Genomic DNA, 22,990 nt, shown 5'->3' on the forward strand with positions numbered 1-22,990 from the left:
TACACACCAAAACTAAGCATAGTTGAGGCTGCAGGTAGTACATAAGTAATAAAACCAAAGCCAATCTAAGGACCCAGAGGCTGAGTGCATTTTCTACTTTATTTATTAGTTTTGATCTAGACCAGAATAGACTAGACTAGAAATAGCAATCCACCTGTGCTGAACACCCTGCCAATTATTTCAATCTACAAACCCAAAATGCAATATGAAAAGCTCACTGCTTCTAGCAAAGTGTAATACCCACTCAGATATTCCTACCCCTCTTTTTCCACCAGTGCTTTAATTCATTTCTCTCTCTCCTGGTGTCAGGTCACATAGATTAATATTGCAAGTTCTGCTGATGCAATAACAAACAATTCTTTTCTTCTCCTCATTTTTCAATGAAAAGTAGGGAATGTTGCCTGTAGTAAAATGAACACACTTTGCCATGCCTGTTTTTAGAAGCAGGATTGTAAATGATTAGGATTTTGATCCTTGTTCTGGCTTTTCTTAAGAGACTACATTTTATTTTCTCTTTTTAGCTACTTTATGTACTATTTTGACTCAACAACTTCATCTCTTTGCTCCATTCTAACTTTTAACTTAAGAACTTGAAAGGATGAGTAACAATATGGCTTTTAGTAGAAGAAAGACACATGAAAATCTGCCAGTGTTCCAGCTATTTAAGCATCATGTCTTTATTTCTTTTAATCTCACTAGAGGTTAAATACAAGAGTAAATAATATATAATTCTAAAAGTATTGGCATCTTAAAAGTTAACATTCTTGGCAAAAAGTTTAAAATGTGTTGCTGTTATTTAGCTATAGACCAAGAAAACAGTTTAGTTTCCCCAGACACATAAGAGTGGTCTGTGTTACGACAGTAGTTGTGAAGCCATATGTGAAACCTCAGCATTCTGGAAATCAGTGGCAGAGTTTTCTAGAGTGCCAGTACCTAGATTTTCATACACATTAAATGCCTAAGTCCCCTTAAAGATCTCAGATCACTCCCAGGCACTGTCATCTCAATGTACAGATGGTTTCAGGTCTGTTACTTCACTGTAAATCCAGAATTACACTGCAAAGTAACCCCATGACAGTGAGAGGATTTAGCAGAGGACTGCTGAAAGAATGGAAGAGACTCAGATGCCTGTATGGACAGTTATTCCTTCCACTCCTGCTGGAAATATTATTTTTTTCATCCTTATGTGACCCCCCACAAGTGAGTGTAAGGCTGCAGACACACATCCTCCTCTGGAGCATCTGCTGCCTAAAGAGGTTCTGCCCTGATCCCACACCCATCTGTCTTCTCTCCCTCTTGCTCTCTCTTTAGGTTTCAGAAGTCAGCTGGTATCTCCAAGTTTTCCAGCTGTCTGTCCATATCTTATTGCTATTAGCAAGAGCCACTGAAGGCTGGGTCACAAAATAGGAAATGAGAAATTATTTCACTGAAAAGGAAAAATGAGGGTTTCCCCCTTTCTAATAGGAAAATAAGTGGAAAGGATGAGATGTATTTTTTTTTCAGCCCAAATTCCAAGATGAAAGGTGGATTTCTTATTGGCTTCACCTTGTCATTTCCTTCATTTTCTATATAACAGAAAAGGCAGGATGGTGAATGTATGTTGCATTTCAGATCTACTCTGAGTTGTGCTGCAGGGGAACCCACCCCTTCTCCAGTGGATGCACAGAATACCCAGGGTTGAGAGTCTCTGCCTTCCCCTCTCTCTCTCCACTCCAGCAGAGATTCCCTTAGGCTTCTGTACCACACACATCATACAAACTCTCAGCTGAAACTTGACTTACATATTTTTTTGCTGCTTCATTTCAGGAGATGTGTTAGCTTGGTACATAAATAAATCTAAAGGTGACTACAGCAGATGAAATATTAATAAAAACTCCTCCCTCACACTTCTACCATATCCTTGCTGAGTCTTTGCATCCAGGCAAACCAGCTAAGTGACTTTCTGAGCTGCAGCAATTGCTGCCTTTTCCCTTCTGGTCCCTCATGTGTCCCTGCTGTAACTCCCCAGGCCTGGCTGGCTGCTCCCGATGATCCTGGTCTCCATGTGTGCTGCAAGCTCCTGGTTCCCTGCTGTGCTCAGCTCCTTCCTGCTCACTACATACTGTATTCCCCAAAAGACTTCCTGGTCAGGTTAATTACTCCTTTAATCAGGAACCTTCCCAGAATGGCCACCTGACAATGGCAACGCCCTTTCAAAGATCCTACTGCACAGACTAAGAATGAAGAGATGCTATAACTCAAAGGAAAACTGAAACCATTTGTTTGGTAAAAAATATTGTAGGTCTTATTTAATATTAATAACATTTATTTTTAAGCATCATTCAAAGAGAGCTTTGATGCACAAATTGCCTTATGTGTCTTATAAAAAGGCTGAAAGGTGCTCCTGCATTCCTAGACTGTATCCATATCCAGCTCTTGTTTTAGTAGCAGCAGGGACGTGTTGCTCCCAATTACATTTTCTTGAATGCAAAATCATATTTGAAAAGCATCAAGATCTCCTTTAAATACCCTGGCAAATGAAAGGAGGTAAAATCCAACTTATGGATGCAGATTATAAAATTCCATATTCAATGCCCTTTAAGTATTGCAATCCTATGTTCTTGAGATTCCTTATAGATACATTATGAGGCTTAGAACAGAGTAAAGGTGAACTTTCTTGAACAAGTTCATTATAATGGCATTTCATAGGTTTGGGCTTGTGATTAATGGATTGTAAATTTATGCTTTAAGACTGGAAGAACATGATCATAGAAATGGTCTTATTGAAGTTAACAGGGCTGTTCTTTGAAGAAAAATGCCATTCAGCAGAACACTTATATGTATGCATAGCTCTAAGCATATGTTTAAGTTCAAATGGAGTCAATCTATTTGGTTTTAAGAGGGCTTGACTGTGCTTAGGTTCCTTGAAACATTTATACTAATATATAGGGTGGCTGCTGCAGTAGCCTTGGAATGTCATTAATGTTTCAAAAACAATAGTCATTCTAAGCACTCATGAGCATTAGTTAAGAGAATTATTTGTTATCAGCCAGGTTAAGGCCCTAAAAACTCTGTCATCTGGTATGTTTATTAAAATTTCATATGTATTTTACAGATGCAAGGAGAAATTAACTGCATACCACTTGCTGAAGACCGGTCCCTACTGCTGAGTGTAACAGGCAAAACATTGTCAGGGTGCAGTTCAAGAACAATGGTAAGAAAAGGATTTGCTACTTCTAATTTTCTGCCTAAATATTCAGAAAAAAAATAAAAAAAATTATAGATTTGCTCTGGAAGTCATTTTCCTTGGGTTATTTCAAACTCTCTCTCCCCTCATATCCTGTGATAGTACCCCATGGAAAAAAGAGAAAGAAATTTCTATGGTCCTAGCTCTGTGCAGGGGGCATGAAGGAGCACAGATGACACAGCAGCCACTTCAGTGGGCCTCCCTTACAGCAAGAAGCTGCATAGTATAAGGGTAGCTTGAAGACACCGGTTCATTCATTTTATCTCTGTAACAAAGATATCTAATGTCTTTATTACAAGAAACTGATAGAGAACTAACAGGAACTTTCTACATTATTAAACAAGAGTTTAGAGGTTGAAGGTGTTTTTTCCTCTATACACATAGGACAGCCTATATATATACAAAGGAAACTTTGAAAGTAAGCATTCCAAGTCTAGATCTCAAGGTCCTTAGCACAGGTAATCTATCAAGAAATGCAAAACAAGCAGCACACTTAATCCTCCTGTTTCTGAAGTGTCTCTGTGGTTTACTTGGCAGGAACAAGCAATCATTTGCTCCACAGAGTATCATTCCCCCATTGAGAGGAAAGCATCCCATAATTTTTTTCTCCCCTTCATTTCCAAAACAATTTTTGCAAGAAACTCAATCTTTGCTATCTGTAGCCACCACCAAAACTAAAAGGTACTGGTGCTGTCTCACTAGTGTCCAAAGTCCAGGCATACTTTTCACTGGACCAGAACCTACTGACTTTCCTGTAGCTTTGCATCCTGTGACATCAACGTTATAGTTATTGTTCCTTTGGCCTTAGCATCCTTGTAGCTTAAGTAAGAATAATGAATGAACAGTAACAATGATGACTGATCAAATCTGGGCCTTTTATATTTGAGCAAACCTTTTTGGACATTATTTTCCATGACTGAGATGTATCATACTCTAGGCAATGACCAGGTACACTCACAGAACCAGAGAGAGGGAGTGTGAGCATGGAACCAGGAGTCCTTCCTTGCCATTTCCCATTTGCAGCCTGAACCCCACTATGTAACACTTGGTTGCTGTTGTCTTGAATAATAACATTCTCATTTGCATAAATGGGCTGATAATGTGGCATTTTTAAGTTAACTCTCCCACCCAAATGCACAAAAGCAGCAGAGTCATTTCACACAGCTCTATGCTGGACATGAAATGGTGCAATTCAGAAGGAATTCAGTGGTGTCTCTTTTGAAAGCCATACATAGATATGCATGAATTGAAGATAGCAAAGTCCTTACCTTCCTGTTGGTACTGAGATCCAGTACAATGGGTAAATGTTGATTAAATGCCAGATACACTATGCTGGGCAGTGCTTTAATCAGTTGTTTCTATATATTCCAAAAACACATGCAGACTTTGAATTAAAAGCTCTGAAAATTAAAAAAAAAGACAATAGTGCTCCAGTCAACATGATGTAAAGAAACACCAGAAGTCTCATTCAAACATTTTCAAGCTTTTGTGTGGCAAAGTTCTGCAGGTTTTAGAAAAATATAATGGCAGAAATGTAAGCTTTTAACGTTGTTCCACTGCCGTGAGTTCCATAAATATATTTATAAAGCTTTGTGTTTGTCATTCAAAGATCCAATATAAACTCTAAGAAGTTAGGAAATAGAAATATATTCTGCTCCCTTCATATTCCAGCCTGAACTCTGCAAGTCATGGATCAAACTTTCTGTCACATTCATTGACAAGGAAGATGGAGGCTCTATGCCAATGAGGCTCAGTTTAACAGCTCCATAACTTCAGTTTCTTTAATGTGTCTGCACAAAACTAAAGCTTGTTAAGCAGCTTAGGTGATGGTGGTTCAAAGGAGGTGACTTCCATTCCACTCTTACCTCTGATGTGCTTCTCAGGAGCTGAGAACCACCAAAACAATTTCTGTCAAAAAGTCAGCAGGATAAGGTGTCCAGTGTAGGAAAACAACACAGCACAGAAAAAGGTGGTGTTCTTATATGTTCTTTTCCAACTGGGACCCCAATTTGACTTTTAGTAGTTACATTTTTTTTTTTTTTTTCCATACAGAAAATTCTCCCTGAGCTGGTGTAAGAGAGCTCTGAGCAAGTTATCCTCTGGGTAGTAATGCTTGGTTGCACCTAGAAAAATATAAGGGGGCCAAGTCCACTAGCAGCTGACCAGTGAACTGAGCTGGTTACTATTAATCCTTCAAATACACTGTGGTATGCAAACATTAGGCAGTACCATTTCCATTCCTTTCATCAAGCATTATTCCATCCACGTGCTTCCTACTGTCAAAGTTCAGAGTTGCTGTGGTCTAAACAATTTTCCAACAAAAAGATGTGGATATTTGGAAGAGCTTTGGAAGAGCACCTGCCTTAATGTTTGTCACTTTACTTCTTATGGAATCATTTGAACATTTGGGAATCAACATACTTTTTTTTGGTTTTTTGTTTTTTTTTTGTAAATCAGAGTTTACAGAAATAATGTAAGTTTGGCCTGTGAGTTTCCTGAGTGTGAATTAAAAATAAAGTTCCCTTAAGTGGAATTTTCCTCTGGCAGTTAATGTTTAGAGAGACATTTCTCTAGTTGCAGCTTAGCGTGGATGTTAAGGAATAACAGAAACTTTTTAAATTATAGAACTAATTATCTACATGCAGCTGATCAAACACTTTGTGCTTCTAGCTGTGAGCACAACTCTCCACATCTGTTGGCCTCTCCCTGGGTAAGTCTACCCTGCAGCTGCTGCTGTGAATGTTATGGAGTGGAGCCACACCAAAGGCAGCATTAAACTAACAAGCCTTGGATTTGTTGGTGACAGCACCAAGCTAAGCAGTGGCTTTTTGCCTGGAGTCTTACCCAGTCACTTGGTGGGCATTGGAGCCAAGGGAGTGTTTGGGGGTGCCAGGGAGCTGGGCAGCTGCAACTGCTCTCAGCTGTAAAAGTGAGTACCCCTCTGTCCTTCACAATCTCTTTACTGGTTTGTTTTGTGGTATTTTGGGTTTTGCCTTTTTTTTTTTTTTTTAAAAAAAAGATTATTTTAGTTATACAAAAAGCTCACTGGAGCTACAGGTTGCACTGCATGTTCATAGAGGACAAAGGGGTGACAGTGAACTGGGGTGACATCAAGTAGTGAAAGAGTTCAAGCAGTCTATGAGATAGTTTATCCCTTCATGAGAAAGTTGAATATCCTGGACTCGTAGCTGGATGAAAGAGGAACTTTGTTGAGAACTGTTCAGTGTTCTCTTGAATACATTATATTGTGTCTGTTATTTAATATATAAAATATCCTTTTCTCACTTAGATCATGAGGACTCACTGAGCTGCGGAATATAAACGCTATTAATGTCCAAATACTCATCCTCACCTGTCACAGGGACTGTTTGAGTAGTTCCTACAGTCTTTTGGACTGCATGAATAATCTTTCTGCAAACAGAGATTTCCACATGCAGGAGTGGAAACACTGTCATCCGTATGCCTTGGAAAACCCTCATTCTTATCTTCTGTACAGCCACTCACTGCATGTCCAGCTTTAACTATGCCTTACAATACTAATGGAAAGGCATATGATGTTCTGTTTCATGTTGATGTATAATAACAGTGCTAGCAAGCTGCATGATGCTCTGTATTCTCTTTGCAAGCAGAAGTGAAGAAGCAGTTGAATCCTTTTCGTTCAGACTCATGCCATGTTTCACCTTTCAGGATCAACTATTGTCAGCCCATTGTTTAAAAATCCTTTGTACTGGTTCTGTTCACAGTGCCTAAAAAGCTTGCTTTCTCTGACTAACAAAAAGCTTCTTCGTGTTATTATTTTTTCCTCTACTGAAAGAGACAATAAAGCCAAGCAATTTTGGATTTAACCTCATGCTGATGAGTCTTCAAATTTTAAAGTGTTACCAAAAGGGACTGCTTGCTTTCAGTGCTGAAAACTCTGATTGTTCTATGGCACAAATGTATAAAAATCAAATGCAGGCAGAGAATAGCAGACTAGAGATATAACTGCTGGCCTCCTATAATAGTAATTGAACTTTATCAAGAAAGCAAGCTGTAAAAAAGTTGTTTTACCAAGTCTTAGTCAGTATCCACTTTTGATAGATTTAGCTAACCTGCAAGGGAGCAACAGTATTGACATATATCACTTTGAAAAACACCAGCTGAATGAGATAGTTTTGTTTCCTGGGTTACATGCTGAAGCCATGTCATTTATTCTGAATTTTTTCTATCCCTGCTAACACACTCTCTTCCTGTATTTTATGACTATATGTTCACTCTCTGAACTCCCCCAGAGATATTGATTATAATTTTTGGTGAGGGAACAGTATTTCAAACAGCCTACATGAAACTCTCACTTTTGTTCCTATTTATGTAATTGTTTGGACTAGAGATATAATTAGATGAGTAAAATTATTATCCTAAAAAGCCTCTAAACCCGATCATTTTAAGATTCAGATCTGTTAAGATTCAGAGAATGGCCTTAAAACCAAAGTGGTATGGGCAATGTCACCACTCTTACTTACAACTTGGTTGGTGAGAGGAGTTTGGCTCAGGCTTGTCAAGAAAGTTTGATGTGAACAAAGCTTTTACACCAGAGTTGCTCTCTTTTTCTTTCATTCTCTCTTCTCCTCTTTCCTACATGTATGGGGAGTGGATGTCTGTGTGGGCTAAATCTGCTCTCCTTGCTGTTTGCTGACACCCCATCAGATTTGTGTGTACAAGACACAAGCACTTGTATTATTCATACTGAGGTTGCTCAGGATGCTGATTTGAGCTTACTGCTTGATGCTCTCTTCCTGGGAAAGCCATGGCATGTTATTTAGGAAGGGAGCTGATAGTGCTGATAGCAGCTCGCAGCAGCTTTGCTCCCAGATGTGTGACATGCTGGATCCTTAACAGATGGACATGCCATATGCCATTAAAAGTGGTTATCCAACTGTCTTGCACACTGTGGGTGAACAGCTCTTCTCTTTTGCATGAAAGCCTTAACAGGCAAAACCAGTGTTAGTTCCTAGGAGAGTTAAGTAACTCAAAGGGAGATTTCCCAGGAGTAGTTCAGAGTTTCTCAGCTGGACAGCTGTGTGCCCTTCAAGGGTCTGTCCACCTGAGAGTTTGCTGTGCCCATATTCCCAGCCATGGGGGGTATCTTCTCTGACTCACAATCCTGGGGTTACAACAATGCATGTCCAGGGCTGAGTTAATTTATAAGGCAGGCTTGGAGCCAGGCTAACATGGTCATGGAGCATCTGGAATGACTTGGCACACATGAGGAGCCAGCTCCCATCTCTGGAGAGGAGAGGCAGGGCTTGTAGAAATAAACTTGTATGTAGAATTGATCTCCAGCTTCCTTACAGGATGAGGCAGAAACTTGCACAATAGGCTGAGAACACCTACACATGTAACTTAAGTGCTGGTTAGATGTCCAGGCCATGCTCCATCAGCACACAGGTACTGAACTGTTCTGTGTTCAGGTTCACCTAGTTATGGGCCTGTGCATGATGCTATGGCACCTTGTGCTGAAGTGGTTTGATGGAATATTGTATGGGTTCATTTGGGTATTTAGGAGGAAAAATTATTGTCATACCACTAGTCACTTGTGGCCTTAACAAGAAAGCTGAGATGATCCAGGTTTTGTCATTTTAGGGTATGAACTGTATCACATAAGGGACTAAATCCATTTTGATCAATGGCTGAAAATGTTTATAATGGTAAAAGGTGCAGTTATACTGAGAAACATCATTTGTATAAAATAATTTGTGCCCAGAAGACCAGCCTCCTATGAGAAGCATGGAGTTTTGATGGAAATGTGCCAGAACAAGAGTGTTTCAAAGCTGACTGGCATATTGGTTTGGTTTCCCTCTCATGACAAATTTAGTTCAACCAGATGGATGATTGGGCTTTGGGCTGGTTGATATTTTAGGTAGGGAAAAAAAAGAACAGAAGCAGAGAGGAAAAGATCTAGGGAAGGTCTTTGTAGGTGAGGTCTTCTTTGACCCCAGCCTGCTCCTTCGGGTGGTTACTTTTCTGTCCCAAGTCATTCAGAGCCTGGAAATGCAGGAGGATTACAATGAATGGCTTTGATTTGGAGAGTCTACAACATAATGTGAGACAATGGCCACAATAAAACTTACATAGATTGAATAATGCAGAATCAACACATGAACGGAGGTGTGTGACAGAGGTTGCCATGGCATCTCCCTTATTTAATAAAGGAATAAATAAAGGAATGGAAATCTCCATAAATGGTCTCAGCACAAACTAGAGCTGTTCCTAACAAGCCTAATATATGCAGTAGCATTTTTGAAAAATTAATTATCTTTCTCCATAAACAAGAATGAAGGTTTTTTTGATCATGCTTAAAATGAATTTAATTTGTCTAAATTTATGACAATTCCGGCTGAACTGTCCCTGAAGCTTCACTTGGGGAGAGGGAAGTTATGAACAGAGAGATCTGTTCCAGCCCTTTGTTCAAATGCCTTCTACTGTTTTGTGCTGGAAGTGTAAGAGCACACGCATAAATACACCCCAAAATGCAGTTCCTTGGAGAATATGGAACCTAAATCTGCAACAGCTCAAGCTCTTTATTTATTTACTTGACTTGACAGAGAAGGGACAGTAACAGGATTTACTCAGCATGGCAGAACCGGGCTGAGGGCAGTTCTGGCAGCCTACCCATGAATCCCAAACTGGCTCCCAGGCCAGGATACCCCTGAACTAGAAAACCCACACTTAGATTCCAGGTGGAGCTGCCACACCACATCCTCACACGTTTAAACTCAGGGTTTCCAGGGAATTAACAGGATTATACAATTTGGGTGTGGAGAGATGAAAGTGCAAGTTATATGTCATTAATAAGTAAACTATGAAGTCAGGATCTGGTTTTGCTTGTCAAATGTTGATTTTCTCCTTTAGCCTTACTTGATAATATGATACATATTTCAATAGTTTTGCTTGATCTGTTTCTTTCAGGGCATGTTGTTTAATTATGTGTTGTTAATCAGGTGGTATAGTTCTTCAACTTGTATAGGGCAGTGCTGAAGCTGTGCACCTCATATCGTAGGTGTAGATGTAATTTATTGACAACAGAAGTTTTCTGCGTAACTTCTCTTATTGTGAAAATCTCATTTGTTCTAATGGTTTCATCCAAATGAATATCAAAGGGGCATAATATGGCAAAAAGAAATATAAAGAAAATTTGGATGAAAGTTCTTAAACTGTTTTTCTTCCATTTAAAGGTTAAGTGGAGGTTTCTCTGTACTTGAGCATTTGTTACCCCTTAAATTTATCACACCCACCACATCTCCTACTGTTCCTGGAGAGTGTGTCAACCTTTAAATGAATAATTTAAAGCTAACTTAACTTTCCTGAGAAGCAGTCTAATGAATAGATGTAACTGATGCCCACTAGTTATCACATTCCAGGCTACTTGGTGAATAAATTATTCTTTTTTTTCCCTTGTGTGAAACAGTCCTAATTTATAGAAATGCATTTTCTAGTCACAAATCCCCTCAAAAAAAAAAGAAGCATGTAACAAAATAGTATTTGTCATGTGCTACAGGCCCTCAGTCACTTGAGTCACAGGCAAGTTTGAACTTCAACAACAAAAAGTAAATATCAAATGACAAATGATTAATGTTTGCTTAGGAGAAAATACCATTTTTCTTGCAAGTTGAGACATTTTTATGCACTTGATTTAAAGCCTACCAGTAACCTGAAAGTCTCCCACCTCATGAAGGTCAGGCAGCTGAAGAACACCTCTCTTCCCAGATCTTTCTGAAAAGAGAGGAGAACTTATGGGGATATTTAAAATTAGTCAAAAGTAACAGGTACAGACAAGCAAAACAAAGACCATGCCAATAGCTCCGTATGTCTTGCTCTTTTTTTCAGTTGTAACACAGGAAAATAGAGCAAACATGTAAGAAAACCCTTCAGCTTGTGAACTGTGGGCCTGGGCACAAAGGGGACTGCACTTTCAGTTATATAGAGTCAGTGCATTGCTGAAGTTAATTAAAAATGTAAATCATTTACATGAAGAGGATGAATGGGGCTGGGAAAATTGTCTGCATATCGATTGCAAGTGTGTTTTGCAGATTTCTTATGCTGGGATAAATCCTACAGGTGGTAGAGCTTTGGGCCAGATTCTTGGCTGAAAACTAAGCACTATTTGCATTGAACTCAGAAGTGCTGAACAGTTTTGCTTTGCTGTAGCTTTGCCCTATAAATCAGCAAACAAAATTTGACAAAATTCTCAATATTAAACCACACTTGAAAAAGTTTGTATTTACTCTCTTCTGTGGGTTTGCACAGATGCACTTTTCTTTGGCATCATTTCACTTTTCAGTCATAAGTTATTTTGAAGCTAAAAGCTCCTTATTAGGTTATTGATTACTTTGAACTTATCCATTAGGCTGCATTTTCAGATTTTTACAAGAAGATATTTAAACAACTTTTGGCCCAAAATGCACAGTAGGAAAGGTTATAGCCACCCTGACTGACAAAAGGGTTTTTCATGTGCCTCAGGTAGGGACAAATAAACAACACTATACTATCACTTCATGCAACTTCTTCTTGCCACTAGTTAGGCCTTAATATACTTAGAAGGTTGTTCTTCTAATTTGAACTATGTGAGACTTTGGCTGGAGGCTACTTCTGTGTCCCAGTGATAAAAGAAGACATAAAACAACCTAGTGCCTGATCATTCTCCCTGGCTGTCAGTGAATCATGTTTAATAGCATCTCCATTGCAGTTTTGGCCAATTTGCTTGCAATGGCATCCTTTTCCATGGGCTCACTGCTCAGCAGGCCCTGAAGCAATCTATGAATAACTTCCCAACAGATGCTGTTTATGAATTGAAGCAAATGGCTTCCCTGTTTCTCTTTTTTCTCACTTCAATAATTTTCAGTTACATTATGATGAATATTTATAGTCCTATAGCAGTGCATAAAAATGGGAACAAGCAGACCTGTGCATTGTTTCATATGTGAGTGCTGTTCTAATGGGTTTTGGCTCAATGGTTTTAGTAATATTCCCCTGATGGACTGAAAAGAGAATGCAAATTGTAGACCAGTCACTTCCATTCACTGTTTTAGCAGACTGGGCATTGCTGGAAGACTGTATTAGGAGCATGTGCAGTGCACCTTATCTTCTGGAAATAACACACACCCTAATACAACCCTACAGTACCTTTCTACTCAGCTTTATTTCCTAAGAGTAAACCCTATTTCCTATGAGTAAACCAAACTAACAGTATTGTTAAATGCAGGATCTCACACTGCTGCAGGCAGTCCTTCCTGGGTTTATCAGGCTCTGGCTAAAACATTCTGGGATTTACTAGAAAATGAATGTTTAGAGGCAGAAGTAGCCAGTGTTACAGGTATGTCATTTCTATAAATTAAATGGGAACGTGCAAAGGAGAAACTGATTTGTGATCAGCCATCTGACAGAACAGCATGAGATTCTTGTTCAATCCTAAAAAGACCACATTACAACATTTTGTAATTCTGTAACAGTTCTTCAATGTTGTTTTGCCACGAAAAATGGTTTGATTTGCCACTGTAGATGTTTACTCTTGGTGCTGCTTCATGCATCTCCAAATGTCTGATCCACTCGTCATTTCTATTAAACAACAGAGAGTCCAAAGAAATAATGCTTTTACTACACAGTAATTCCAAGATTAATAAACCCATCTAATTTAGTAGAGACACTTGTACAAACACATTGTCTATAAATGTATACTAGATACAAAGCGTGAGTATTGAAATGCAGAATATGTCAAATTATTGCATCTTCCATTGCTCTATAGTAAATTCATTTGTACAATAACAATAATTGGAGATATGAATGACCACACACATTATTCACAGGACACATCTTTAGCACAGCATTTCACTCCCCTGTAGAGAAGCTGGACACAGAAAAAAATCTGAACAATTTGTTGTATCCTAATATGATGGTGCTCATGTGGATTACAGCTTTTAAAAATCCACTGCAAACAGGGCACACTAAATAAATATGACTGTTGTGCCTGTGAAACTAGATCGTATGATTTCAACACTGTTGGCTTCCCATAGATGCGGAAAATCATGTATCATAGGAACTTGTATTATGGATTTCCAGCTGGAGCAGCTCTGCTGCTAAGACAGGCTGAGAGAGTCAGAGTTGTTCAGCCTGGGGAAGAGAAGGCTCTGGGGAAGAAATTCTTCACCATGAGGGTAGGAAGATGCTGGAACAGGTTGCCCAGGGATGTTGTTGATGCCCCCTCCCTGGAGGTGTTCAAGGCTGGGTTGGATGAGGCTTGTGCTCATAGCAGGGGGGTTGGAACCTGGTGATCTTTAAGCTGCCTCCCAGCCTGAACCATTCTAAGATTCTGTGATTCTGTGACATGCACTGTGCTCTGAGCTTTAGTCCATTAAGCAGCAAAACAATACAATTACAGCCACACCAGCCTACACTTGTAGAAGCATTTGTTTAATGTTCTGTAGTCACTTCTAAATGAGAGTTATTGTAGAAGGCTGATATTTCTAATTGACAGGATAATTTGACATTTTAAAATGTGCCTTTGTTCCATTTTTCCATCCAGTCACTAACTTCAGGTGTTGTCATGTTGGGTTATTAAGGCATTAGAGCTGAGTCTGGCTCCCACACTGGGAGCCAAAGGGTGATAGACCCAGACCTGTGGCCATTCAGAGAATTTTGTTCCAGCCTGCTTTCTCCATCTCTTGACCTGATCTTCTTTTCTAGCCTTTGCCATCTGCTGTAATTTCTTTATAAGCTCATGGTACTTCTTTTCTGCTTCTTTTGCACCATGAAAGAGCAATGTACTGGTGTCTTTCTCACATCCTGGCTGATGGTTTTCCTGGTCTTCTCTGAGCTGTCCTGCACACAGTGTAAAATCATGAACAAGTCTTTTCCCTGAGGTTAGATTAAATTAAGAAATGTACCAAAAACACAGTAAAGGCCTAATTTGAATTTTTTGGTATCTTTTCAGAATGAAAAAAATGCACTAAAATGTTGCACAAAAACATCTTCTCCCTGTCAATCACACACCATGCTTTTCTTATTTAATTATTCCATGTAATTTATCTTCACAGTTCTGTCTGTAACTCATTTCCACAGCTCCTTGCTTCTTGGACAGGTTATTGATCTAACGTGCACAGAGGCTTTTTAAAGGCAGTCTTTTAATAGTAATCACCTATGCACAAAATCAAGGAGCTCTTTCATGTAAGCAGTGGCAGAAATTTGATCAATGTGAGCATTACAGCATTCGGCCAGAAATTAATTGTTCCAGCTTACACTTTAGGTAACTTTGACATCACTTCAATATCTGGTCTTTTCAGAATGTTGCCATATAAGAAACATTATCTTCATAAATCACTGACAGCCAAGAATTTTTGCTGGAGATACAACATAAAGTAACATTGGTCTGAAAATTTTTCCAGTGGAAGTTGGGGACTGAACTAGATTCAGGTTCTCCTTTCCAGCTCCCATTATTGTGATTTAATATCTCAAAAATCCCCAGGGAAAGTAGAGAAAAAGCTTCACCCAAAACATTGAACAAATGTTTATAATGTGTCAGAGAAGCATCACTCATAACCTGCCACTGGGATGCAGAGCTAGCTATGCTGAAAAGAAAGATTTGGTCTATATCTAATATATTTTTTTCTGTAATCCACCTTAAAATTTCCTGCTGAGGAGTATTGCTATCAGCCAAGTTTTCATTACAAAAAATAAAGGTTGGGGTTTTTTAACCACTGGACTAAGACCAAAAGTGCAGAGCCAACACTCTCTGCTTATTAACCTCAATTAGGGGTGGTAAAGAGATGCTTTTTCAGATCAGTCAAAAATAATTGATTTTTTTATTTTATTTTTTTTTTAAAGAAACACCTCTAGTAACATCCAGACAGGGAGGTGTGGGGGTCAAGCATGAACACACTTAGGATCACACACTGCTCAGCTTCCCCCTGGTCCTTAGGGATCACAGCAGCTGGTAGTGAATACCCATCAGGAATAGGAATAATGGACCAAAGAGATGTAGGGGAAGTGGATGAAATGGATAGTCTATCCAAGAGGTGGAGATACATATATTAATGTATGTATATTCCTTCAAAGGGATTTAATGATTTGCATGTAGTTGTGAACATGTGTAGTTGTTTCTGTATGTTTAAACAATTCTAACATTTAGTATTTCTAATGAGGTGCTTATTGCCATGAACCTTCAATTTACCACACACTGAACAGGCTATAAATACTGCTCCTATATAAATTATTAATAAAATCAACATCTTTCATCACTTATGTCTCACATAAACTATGATGAGCTGAAAGTCCTACAAAAGCTTTTAAGCACTTCCCCCATCCTCCTCCCCAGTATACATAAAGAAAATGTCTGCTTTTATACAACAATGAAAGTGCTTTTCCTGTGGCTAGAATAAATTTCCTTAGTCTTTCTGTACTGGATACTAATAAACAAAGTGAGTTTGTTATTAACTAACAAAAGACTAACATGGTTTAGCTTTAAAACATCATATCTTTCCTTTGTCCTTTTCATCTCAGCCTTGTTTTCTGCTAGAGTTAATTATTTTTCCCATAGACAAAATAAACGGTATTAGTACTAACAAGGAAGATTCAGATTAAGGGCTCAGAGAGAGGCTTGGATCTTAATGTTAACATTATTGTGTGAGCAGGAATTTATCAATTTGGGATTAAAAATTAATCACCAAAAGTGTTTTAGGAGCATGATTCATAGTCAGACCAAAAAGCCAGAATGTTTATTTGATTCCATAGAAAAGGCAGAAGTCTTTATCTTAATTCTATGGGCTTTGCACTGCAAAATGAAAAGGAGCTTGTCTTTAACAAAGCTAAATTTGAACCATCACATGTGATAATTTAATTCCTTTTTTTTTTTTTTTTTACTTCTGTCTTTACCTTTCCCAGTGTGACATTACTCAGACAAAAATAGCAGGAAAACATCACAGATGTTCCTTTACACCAATCGCTGTTTATTGCTTACCCAAATGATGTTTTAATACAAACACACAACTGCTCCTTCTGTTTAATTGCTGTCAAAAATTTGTTTCAAATGTAATAAATGGAGAAGTGTGAGCAGATGTGTCATTGCCTGTTTGCTTTCTTCACTGGGCTGCATGGCAAGCTAGAGGATGTTAGTCACATCTGCATTTTTAGAATATTTAATTCAGTGCCTTTTTCACCCAGTCTGATGCTTCTCAGCTGCTTGTTAGGGCCAGTACAAATGGGTTGTGGCTGTGCAGGAGATCTGGAAAGCTACCATAGATGTGGGGCTGGATGAGCAGTCAATACCTATAATTAGCTCCTGGAACGTCAGGAACCTCACCAGCTTCTTGGAGTTTTTTTGTGTTAAACTCACTTTTCCAGGCACAGATGGCCCTAAAAACCTTATTGATGATTGCACTTATACTAGATATTTCCCAGTGTTTGACAGTAACATCCCTGACTGCTGCACCACTTTGGTTTGGTCCCCACTATGCTCTGGTAAAGCTCATGGTAAGACTGGCTACCAAAAATCAGTGGGAGTCTGCAGCCTCTGGGATTATCAGAGAAAGGGCATTTCTTGTCAGGTGAAAGCATGTTGCTCTATGGTGGAGTTTGGGCTGGAATGTCAGCTAGATCCTAGCTAGAAAGGATCCCTTAATCTCCTCTAATCTATTGACACAGGTAGCTTACAATTCTGGGAACCAGACAGAGAGAAACCCCAAAGAAGAAACTATCTCAGTGTAACAACAGCTGAAGCCATAAAACACTGTGAAATAAACATACTTTATAAACATAGAGTGAACAAATAGTCCCCCACTTACAGTTTTTGATTTATGTCTTTAATTTATTTAAATCAGTGACCCATCAAATGCAGATGCAAAATCAGAAATTCAGCAAAAATTTCAACTGCCAGAAAGAAATACTGAGTTTTTATTTGCTCTCTTCCTGCAGCTGCCTCTCCATGTGACATGAATTGATCTCAAAATGAAGCATGATGAGGAATCATCTTGCCAGAATATTATTATTGATCTGTGATTTGGGTACCAGACTCAACACACTGCAGACACAAATGTGAAAGAGACAATTTACTCCCTCTCCCCTCCAAATTTTTCAGACTGTTGTTTGCAGATATATGAATCTGTGAGCTTTTCACAGCAGTTTTGTGACCAAATAGATGCCACTTACATTACTTGTGGGATTTTTCAGTAAACCAGGCATGAGTCAGTATCCTTGTGTTAATCAGATAGTCATGGTTTGAAAGCTGCTGATATCCATGTCACATAGCCTGAAGGGTCCACACGCAACAAGTCTGGTTGGTCAAGCACTGAACTGAAGGGTTTTCTTAAAAAAAAAGTGTTTTCCCCATAGGTTACTGTGGGATTTGGTTCAAGCTCAATAAACTCAGTGACAAGTTCCAGACCTTCAGCTGGTGTAAATTTCACACGTTTGCCTCCAAAGCAGCCACTGCCCTTCGTGGTGGGAATTTTCCTGCTATCTTGGGTACACACAATTTGCAAGTGCTGAAGTTGGACTGTCCAGTTCTGTAACTTTGAAGAAGATATTGAGATTTTCCATGCTTTGATGGTGGTCATACTCTGAACAGCAGTTTTCTCCTCCTTTTTACTGTCTTTGTTGTTGACTAGTAAAATTATTGTTTGTACAGACATTTTCCAGAAATATGTGACCAAATTATGCCCTTGGCATTTGAGAAAAACACAGTCCATGTATCAGGACAAAGCCAAAAATCCACAGCATGAGATTTTCTTTAGCCAGCTGTGCTTGATTTTCTTCCAGGAAATCAGTGTTTTTAACAGTCTGGCCCTCCCTACCATAATAATCCAACCCTTTTTCAGTATTTGCCAGGAAGGCTACAGCACTATAGCAATCATTAATTATAGGAAACCGTGTCTGAGCAAAAGGGAGAGTTTTAATTCTCTTCAAGGTATTAATTTCTTTTGTAGCCTCTGAGAAGCCAGCCAATCTGCTTGCCCCTGCAATAGATGTTTAGTCAAAATATAGGTGGTGCAGGAAGGAAGAGCTGGTGGAGCAGAGAGTGTATAAGGGCACAGGGCTTGAATGAAGCACCTCTGTACCTGGCTGTCTCAATAAAGAATTAGTTCACTTTTGCAAGCTTGAAAAAGTACAAGCACTACTTGGAAGAGCTCTTTTATCTTCCATAAAATGGCATTAGTTCAATTCATGAGTATATTTATTCTATGGTAAGAGGTCTTTAGGATTAGGCTCTTTGGAGTGCAACAAAGACAAATTGCTCTTTTTAAGGGCTATGGCATTATATGTAGAAGCTTTTTTTTGAAGTTTGGCCATTTAAATTATTTTTAAAGTATTTTTTTGTTAATAAATACACCCACAAAGATGAGATAATGGCATTTACATATTTGTTCTTCTTCCTCAATTATTACCTGGTTACATTATCTATGCCAAGGAAAAGCTGTCACGTTTATGATGCAGACTTTCTGCAAGGGATTCTTCATAGCTCTGCTCAGCTCTGTGCTCTGGAGGCTTCTTGAAGGCCCATCAAGCTCTGCTCTGTGCTATCCTGTGATGCTCACAGAAATTTCTTCCTCAGCATGTTAGGACAAGATAATAGAATGAACTGTGATGAATTCTGCAAGATAAGGACCAGTAACTTCTTCTACCTGTTGTACCCTACCAGTCCCCTGCTGTTGTAGGTGTGTCTGTGCAGGCTCAGTCTGCAGGTTTGTGCTGTAGCCACTAAGCATGGACCTTGGCAGGTCCAAATTGCTTCTCATATGTAACCCACACTGGTAGCAACAGGAGACAGAAGAGGCGTGTGAGTCAGTCAGTTATGCCAAAGGGTAGCCCAGAAATCTTTATCCCAGGTTCTAGCCTAAGCTCAAGAATATTTATGGGTGTAAGGTAGGATAATGGAAAACACACTCTACCCTATCTTTATCCAGAGGGCAACCAAGGAGTGGCTTGCAAGTCCATTGCCCTCACCTCAGTTTTTTTCTTAATGGTCTCAGGAGCTTTTCTGAATTTCTCTTCTGCACCATTCCCAGGTTCCTGACGACAGGCTCCTGCTCCATTGCCTGGTGTCAGGCTGCTCTGCTGACAGCTCCTGCTAGAGCTCTGCTAGTGATGGACGACAGGCCTGGCATGCAGCTGTGTCTGCAATTGGCACAGCCAAGTTGAGATGCAGATTTAATCTGGATCAGGCATGGACACTCCCTGCATTTGTGCCTCATTAACAAGGTCCCGTGATAGACAGCACATGCCAGTTTTTCTGAGTCCTGTGAAGATAGATGCCAATACAACATCAGATCCGTCACAGTACGAGAGAGATCCATGATATGTGATCTGCTCTTGGTAAAATTAAGCCCCTCTCAAACTTCCTAACCCAATATGAACTAGTAAAATGATTTTTTTTACCAGACTAGCTCTTTACATTTTCAGCTGTGATGCTTTTGACTTCAGAAGCTGCATTTACTGTGCCACCAAACCACAGCTCCAAGAGGAGTCTGTATTTCCCTCTCGGGTATCATCTCTATTGACCTCAAAATGAGACTCACTTTTGCTATACTCGGTGGATTATGGAGCCCTCTAATGTCAAGAAGCTGCACTGGGTGAAACTTGTCCTCCACAACTCAGGTCCTCACCTTTGAGCTCATTCAAGTTGTGGCAGATTCATTGTACTGAGTTGAAATACAGGATAATACACGTCTTACGTATGCTAACTCTGTATACAGACTGCCAAATTGTGCTCCTGTTTGTACTCTGATAACTCCTGGCTGTACCATTCCAGTGGTATTTAATCAGGCCAGAACTCAGCATTATATCTTTAAGAAACTGATATTTTCCTTGTTACAGATGCCTTTACAGCAGTGGTGACATACACCATTCCATCAGGTGCTGATTGGAAAATGAGGTAACACTCCATGTTGCATGACAATTTTATTTCCAGAATAGATACAAAGCAAACTTCTGGAAGAAGCCAGTGAGTTAAAGTTAGGAATGAAATTCTGCCATGCTCTTAAAGTTGGGAAAAACACATGGTTACCCAAAAAAAACCCAAAACAAACAAAAAAAATGAAAACAGAGCTGTGCTGTTGAACCTCAAATATTGCCCATTGCTCAAAGCAAGTGTAAGCTGTACTGATAACAGAGAATTTGGCATGTAAGAGTGAGAAAATGGCTTTAAAAGCCTGTCTAATTTTCCATGACCCTACATAAGCCTAGTAATACTCATTAGTGTCTAGATGAATTTGTTAAACCTTCTCAGCATTGATAAAACATGACTTCTTTCAATTTGGGTTTGTTTGCATCTGAAACTTTCATATGCTGTAGCTTCCATGGGAGTGACAATAACTTGCATTGGAGGCTTAGGGGACAGGCACTACATATTCCACATCTCAATAAGAGTAGCTAAATAGTGTCATCTACCACAGCTCTAAAGGCAATCAAATGCACAGATCCCTGTCCTTTTAAGTAAGTAAGCTTGCACATAAGAGAAGCATTCTGAATTTCCTCATTAAATGAAAGATTAGATGAATGCAAATGGGGCTATGGGCTGATGCAGCTTGATAATAACAACAGGGTCATTAATAGTTATTAATGATAACTGGGATAAACTGTCAGATATCATCCATGTGTAACTAGGTAGACATGAACAAATGATTAATAAATATGTCCAAAAGAAACAGAACCCTTGGCTGGGTCTTGCACGGACTTGCAAGTTAGGAAAGCAGATACAACAAAAATACTGAAAGGGGGCATTTGTTTTAATTTAGGATATTCTGTATTTGAAAAAGGAGCCCAGCATCACACAACCTGCCATAGAAGCAGCAATGTCACGGATTTTAGAACGAAATTGCAACAAAATGCCCCTGTTGGCTCAGAAGCCTGTGTTCACCTCTGATTAATTTCATTATGCTGCTCAAGCTGACATACTGGTTATAGGAAAGTCATTCCATTTACTGGTTCTTTTAATCATTGGGTAAACATGCTAGGGAGTGCTTGGCACATTTGATACATATGAGGTAGATTAGTTATTACTCCTCAGGTGCTGATAGCACTATCATACTGGATTATCTCTTGTGTTATCAGCACCCCATTCTACCATATAGCAACTTCTCAAAATTGCTACTTTGCAGACAAGAGGCCTTTGGGTATTTGCTTTTCTCTGTTTCAAATACACATAATCACTCAGCAATACCAGGGTGGTTAAATTATCCTCTGAGCCAAATGACGTTGAATGAGATTTCTTTCTTAACTACATGAATCCTCCATGCAGCACTGATATCTGTGGAACTAATACACAAAAAGATCTCTGCTGGGGCCATTTTCTGCCACCCATTTCCAGACCCTGGTGGATGTAACACATGAAGCTCCCTCAAAAGCTCATGCTACTGCAGGGTACACTTCAAATTAAGAGATGCCTGGGTCTGGTCACACTGATGTTCATTTGGTGGCTGTCAAAGAATCTTCTCTGATGCCAGTACTGTCACCCCTCAACCAAGGTGTATGACTTACTGTTTTGGAGGCAACTGAAGGCACCACAACAGCAAGGTGGGATTTTCCAGATGTAGGTCTAGCCCTTCTAAAGCTTTACTATTGATTTCCAGAAGAGTGGAATGAAGACTACAGCTTTCCAAATCTTTTCTGTGCAAAAAATGCAGAATGGATTTTTAAGTTTAGGGATGATGTCCTGAGGGCTAAGCTAAGGTGAGCTGGAGCACTCATGGGCCTCCCTCCTCATATTTCATTCTTGGCCATGGACAACCAGCCCTTTCCTTGCATTTGCACTGGGCAGCATCTGGCCCTGAAAACCCAAGGAAAGCAAGGATGGAGTGCAGAGAGGTGGAGGGGAAGGTGTTATGGCACAGGCAGTGTTTTCCCTTGGGTGCAGATGATCCTTTCCCTCAGATCCAAAGAACTATGGAGCCTTGCTATGCTGCCTTGCAGAGCTACCTCACAGGATAATACATCTAAATCCCAGTTAACTCTACTAAAAAGGGTGTTCTGTCATACTACAAGTAACCGCCTCCAAGTTACTACAAGTAACTCCTTCTCAGGTAGAAGTTTGAAAAGCTCTCATTTTGGAAATTAATATTTTTCAGGCAGTTCCTGTCGTATTTATTATTACAATTACTATTACTGCTATTGGCATTTTTGCCCATAGTTGCTCAGGCATTTTCACAGAGCGAGGATAAAATTGGAACCCAATTAATTTTTCCAGTTCTACTCTCACACCTCTGAAAAACCAAAAAAAGCAAAAGTCATCCCCGGTCTGCCTGTGATTTTGTTTGCTGCTTCCCTCCTGATCAGTGGCATCAAGATGAGCTTCCATCTGGTACCTTGTTGTCACTTCCCTTTGTTTGCTGTCTGCCAGACTCTGATGGCTCTTTGCAAATCGGAGGAAGCTCCCGGCGTGTCAGCTGCCTGAGCAACCTGGGGGAGCAGGTTACCTGGGAATAAAACCTCCCAGAGACAGAGGTTTAATGCTGTTTGCATGGCTTTTCCCCTTCAGTTTGCAATCATTCTGACTTCAATGAGGTGTTTTACAAGTTGCTACGTTCAGAGCTTTGTAGAGAAAGGTATTTGTTCATTCTTCCCATCAGCTGCTCTCAGGAACAGCCTTAAAACTGCTGGTAATGGGGAGGGAGAGGTTTTTTAGGTCTGATTCTCTTAAATCAGCCACACCTTTGCAAAACTGCAGGACAATTGTAGGACCATGATTACTTTTTTTTTTGCCATCGTCCTTCCTAGCTTGTGCACTCCAGTTTCATAGCTCCT

General features: G+C 39.5%; 1 protein-coding gene across 2 annotated transcripts in view; it reads left to right on the top strand.

Annotated features, from left to right (window-relative positions):
• TAFA1 (TAFA chemokine like family member 1) overlaps positions 1–22,990 on the top strand; it is a 320,866-nt gene that overhangs the window by 68,816 nt on the left and 229,060 nt on the right. For both annotated transcript variants that reach the window (XM_051627588.1, XM_051627587.1), the window contains exon 4: positions 3,095–3,193. The gene's annotated coding sequence lies outside the window, so the exon portion shown is untranslated. The remainder of the gene's footprint in view (positions 1–3,094; positions 3,194–22,990) is intronic.

Source organism: Apus apus, chromosome 9 (assembly GCF_020740795.1).
Source record: "Apus apus isolate bApuApu2 chromosome 9, bApuApu2.pri.cur, whole genome shotgun sequence".
NCBI lineage: Eukaryota > Metazoa > Chordata > Aves > Apodiformes > Apodidae > Apus > Apus apus.